The sequence below is a fragment of the Schistocerca gregaria genome, unplaced genomic scaffold, assembly GCF_023897955.1.
Source record: "Schistocerca gregaria isolate iqSchGreg1 unplaced genomic scaffold, iqSchGreg1.2 ptg001075l, whole genome shotgun sequence".
NCBI lineage: Eukaryota > Metazoa > Arthropoda > Insecta > Orthoptera > Acrididae > Schistocerca > Schistocerca gregaria.
In genome coordinates, this window is record NW_026062418.1 from 32,501 (window position 1) to 37,500 (window position 5,000).

Genomic DNA, 5,000 nt, shown 5'->3' on the forward strand with positions numbered 1-5,000 from the left:
CGGTGTGTACAAAGGGCAGGGACGTAATCAACGCGAGCTTATGACTCGCGCTTACTGGGAATTCCTCGTTCATGGGGAACAATTGCAAGCCCCAATCCCTAGCACGAAGGAGGTTCAGCGGGTTACCCCGACCTTTCGGCCTAGGAAGACACGCTGATTCCTTCAGTGTAGCGCGCGTGCGGCCCAGAACATCTAAGGGCATCACAGACCTGTTATTGCTCAATCTCGTGCGGCTAGAAGCCGCCTGTCCCTCTAAGAAGAAAAGTAATCGCTGACAGCACGAAGGATGTCACGCGACTAGTTAGCAGGCTAGAGTCTCGTTCGTTATCGGAATTAACCAGACAAATCGCTCCACCAACTAAGAACGGCCATGCACCACCACCCACCGAATCAAGAAAGAGCTATCAATCTGTCAATCCTTCCGGTGTCCGGGCCTGGTGAGGTTTCCCGTGTTGAGTCAAATTAAGCCGCAGGCTCCACTCCTGGTGGTGCCCTTCCGTCAATTCCTTTAAGTTTCAGCTTTGCAACCATACTTCCCCCGGAACCCAAAAGCTTTGGTTTCCCGGAGGCTGCCCGCCGAGTCATCGGAGGAACTGCGGCGGATCGCTGGCTGGCATCGTTTATGGTTAGAACTAGGGCGGTATCTGATCGCCTTCGAACCTCTAACTTTCGTTCTTGATTAATGAAAACATACTTGGCAAATGCTTTCGCTTCTGTTCGTCTTGCGACGATCCAAGAATTTCACCTCTAACGTCGCAATACGAATGCCCCCGCCTGTCCCTATTAATCATTACCTCGGGTTCCGAAAACCAACAAAATAGAACCGAGGTCCTATTCCATTATTCCATGCACACAGTATTCAGGCGGGCTTGCCTGCTTTAAGCACTCTAATTTGTTCAAAGTAAACGTGCCGGCCCACCGAGACACTCAACAAAGAGCACCCTGGTAGGATTTAAACGGGGTCCGCCTCGGGACGCGAAAGCACCCCTTCGGCTCGCCCCACCGGCAGGACGTCCCACGATACATGCCAGTTAAACACCGACGGGCGGTGAACCAACAGCGTGGGACACAAATCCAACTACGAGCTTTTTAACCGCAACAACTTTAATATACGCTATTGGAGCTGGAATTACCGCGGCTGCTGGCACCAGACTTGCCCTCCAATAGATACTCGTTAAAGGATTTAAAGTGTACTCATTCCGATTACGGGGCCTCGGATGAGTCCCGTATCGTTATTTTTCGTCACTACCTCCCCGTGCCGGGAGTGGGTAATTTGCGCGCCTGCTGCCTTCCTTGGATGTGGTAGCCGTTTCTCAGGCTCCCTCTCCGGAATCGAACCCTGATTCCCCGTTACCCGTTACAACCATGGTAGGCGCAGAACCTACCATCGACAGTTGATAAGGCAGACATTTGAAAGATGCGTCGCCGGTACGAGGACCGTGCGATCAGCCCAAAGTTATTCAGAGTCACCAAGGCAAACGGACCAGACAAGCCAATCCGATTGGTTTTGATCTAATAAAAGCGTCCCTTCCATCTCTGGTCGGGACTCTGTTTGCATGTATTAGCTCTAGAATTACCACAGTTATCCAAGTAACGTGGGTACGATCTAAGGAACCATAACTGATTTAATGAGCCATTCGCGGTTTCACCTTAATGCGGCTTGTACTGAGACATGCATGGCTTAATCTTTGAGACAAGCATATGACTACTGGCAGGATCAACCAGGGAGCTGCGTCAACTAGAGCTGAGCAGCCGGCCGCCCGGGAGTGTGTCCCGGGGGCCCGCGCGAACACGCAAGCGTCCGCTCAATTATTCTGCAAACAGGAGGAGGCCGAGCTCCCCTGCACGATACACCTCGAAACCCTCTCAGGTCCCGGCGGCGCGCAGCGCCGTCCTAGGTACTTGGTCGGTTTCGAGAGAGGCGCAATCGCCCGGAGTTAGGCGAGTAGACGGTTTTAGTGCGAACACCCTTGCTCCCAACTGAGCTTGCCGCTGCCGACAGAGGCCCGGGAGCGTGCTGTCGTGGCATTGCCGGCGGGAGACAACACGCGCCACCTATGGTGACCGGCAGCTCCAACGCCAGCGCCACACAAGGGCAAAGCCCCACTTGGGTGCAGAAGCGAACTCTCCCAGCACAGCGCACGCGCCAACACGTCCGCACAACTGCGATACAAACCACCTGCGAGAACCGCTGGGGCGAGCCGAGCAGCAGACGGCGTCGCGGCGCCGAGTGCCAGGCGGCGGCGCATCCTCAACGCACACAGTCCTCAATCAGACCAGCACACTGCAGATGTCCACCGCGCTTCGCACCGGGCTCGGCTGAACCAACTTTGGCCGCCAGGCGCCGCGTGCAGGGTGCGCCGCAGCGTAGCTGCGCCGCCTGCCGGGCCCGTCGGCTGGCGCTCCTGCCACTCGGCGCCCCCCACCAGCCGCCTGTTGCGCGTGCGCCCACGCAGCGCGCGGCCAACACGCCGGGCGGCCCCCCTTCACCGGCCGGGAACAGTCCCACCAAGCCACCGCCGCGTATCGCTTCATACCCACATGGGCCTAGTCACGCGTGTGGATGTGGCGGGTACCGCTGAAACAACCGGTTAATAGCTGTACCGATCGTCGCCATCACAGATTCACCTCCAGCGTGAACAACCGCTCAACAACGGATTTCCAGTTCATTTGCGTATCTTGGGCAGTAAACGTAGATGTCCACCTACATTTGCGAATTCAACAATTCTTGCATGCCAGGATGTCATGTGTCACGACACGCTACATCAGACCACATACACACTGCGACATGTGCAGAAGAGAACACGTGGAAGGTGGCCCGCGCACGTATGCGATGTACCTTCCGCGATCCACTGTCAACCGGCATCTGCGGCATGTCCCAGATATGGAACGCGGTCCACCAGGGTAGCACTTTGTGTGAGGCAATACGACAAAGTCGGAATACACGCGTCACTACATCAGACGGCTCACGCTGACCTGACCTGACCTGACTCACCGCACCACCACCCCCAGCGACCCAGGGTGACATACAATGCGTTCGTACGTTCCTCCCACACGCCTCTACGGCGTACCACAGTGCAACCTAGCTGTTATTGGGAGACGAGACAAGTAGCATCAAGCACAACATATGGAAATTGAGATTCGACACCGTTGGGCACAGCCAGCGTACGGTCACACGTATCACACTACTTCACTCTGTACGTAACGACCGATGATCGGTACAGCGTGTGGGTTACGCGTACGACATCAGCGGACAATGGACACAGACCATACCACGACGTACACTGAGGGCGTCGACATCTGAATGCAACTGAACAGCTGCGAGGCTCATTTAACACTCAAACGCCAGACCGACCAGCTTGAGAGGACAGAGACACAAAGAGGGGGACAGAGGGGGACAGAGGGGGGGGAGGGGGGGGGGTCGGCGATATAGTCCTATTGCAGTACAATTGACAGTGGATAGCAGGAATATGTGGAAAGTAAGCAACACTCGCAAGACATCTACATGAGGATAACAACGACACCAGAGATTCCGAGCAGTGAACTATGTTAGGCAAAGGGACAACGTGGGTTAGGTTAAGGGACAACGTGGGTTAGGTTAAGGGACAACGTGGGTTAGGTTAAGGGACAACGTGGGTTAGGTTAAGGGACAACGTGGGTTAGGTTAAGGGACAACGTGGGTTAGGTTAAGGGACAACGTGGGTTAGGTTAAGGGACAACGTGGGTTAGGTTAAGGGACAACGTGGGTTAGGTTAAGGGACAACGTGCGGTTAGGTTAAGAGGACAACGTTGGGTAGGTTAAGGGACAACGTGGGTTAGGTTAAGGGACAACGTGGGTTAGGTTAAGGGACAACGTGGGTTTGGTTAAGGGACAACGTGGGGTTAGGTTAAGGGACAACGTGGGTTAGGTTAAGGGACAACGTGGGTTAGGTTAAGGGACAACGTGGGTTAGGTTAAGGGACAACGTGGGTTAGGTTAAGGGACAACGTGGGTTAGGTTAAGGGACAACGTGGGTTAGGTTAGGGACAACGTGGGTTTAGGTTAAGGCGACAACGTGGGTTAGGTTAAGGGACAACGTCGGTTAGGTTAAGGGGACAACGTCGGTTTAGGTTAAGGGACAACTTGAGTTAGGTTAAGGGACAACTTGAGTTAGGTTAAGGGACAACTTGAGTTAGGTTATAGGGACAACTTGAGTTAGGTTAAGGGACAAACGTGAGGTTAGGTTAAGGGACAAATTGAGTTAGGTTAAGGGACAACTTGAGTTAGGTTAAGGGACAACTTGAGTTAGGTTAAGGGACAAATTGAGTTAGGTTAAGGGACAAATTGAGTTAGGTTAAGGGACAAATTGAGTTAGGTTAAGGGACAAATTGAGTTAGGTTAAGGGACAAATTGAGTTAGGTTAAGGGACAAATTGAGTTAGGTTAAGGGACAAATTGAGTTAGGGTTAAGGGACAAATTGAGTTAGGTTAAGGGGACAAATTGAGTTAGGTTAAGGGACAACTTGAGTTAGGTTAAAGGCGACAACTTGAGTTAGGTAAGGGACAACTTGAGTTAGGTTAAGGGACAACTTGAGTTAGGTTAAGGGACACTTGAGTTAGGTTAAGGGACAACTTGAGTTAGGTTAAGGGACAACTTGAGTTAGGTTAAGGGACAACTTGAGTTAGGTTAAGGGACAACTTGAGTTAGGTTAAGGGACAACTTGAGTTAGGTTAAGGGACAACTTGAGTTAGGTTAAGGGACAACTTGAGTTAGGTTAAGGGACAACTTGAGTTAGGTTAAGGGACAACTTGAGTTAGGTTAAGGGACAACTTTGAGTTAGGTTAAGGGGACAACTTGAGTTAGGTTAAGGGACAACTTGAGTTAGGTTAAGGGACAACTTGAGTTAGGTTAAGGGACAACTTGAGTTAGGTTAAGGGACAACTTGAGTTAGGTTAAGGGACAACTTGAGTTAGTAAAGGGACAACTTGAGTTAGGTTAAGGGACAACTTGAGTTAGGTTAA

General features: G+C 52.3%; 1 non-coding gene across 1 annotated transcript in view; it reads right to left on the reverse strand.

Moving 5' to 3' along the window:
• LOC126327969 (small subunit ribosomal RNA) overlaps positions 1 to 1,728 on the reverse strand; it is a 1,893-nt gene extending 165 nt beyond the window's left edge. The window contains exon 1 of the ribosomal RNA XR_007561583.1: positions 1 to 1,728. This exon is cut by the window's left edge and continues 165 nt beyond it. This is a non-coding gene — a ribosomal RNA (small subunit ribosomal RNA).
• Between the last annotated feature and the right edge of the window lie 3,272 nt (positions 1,729 to 5,000).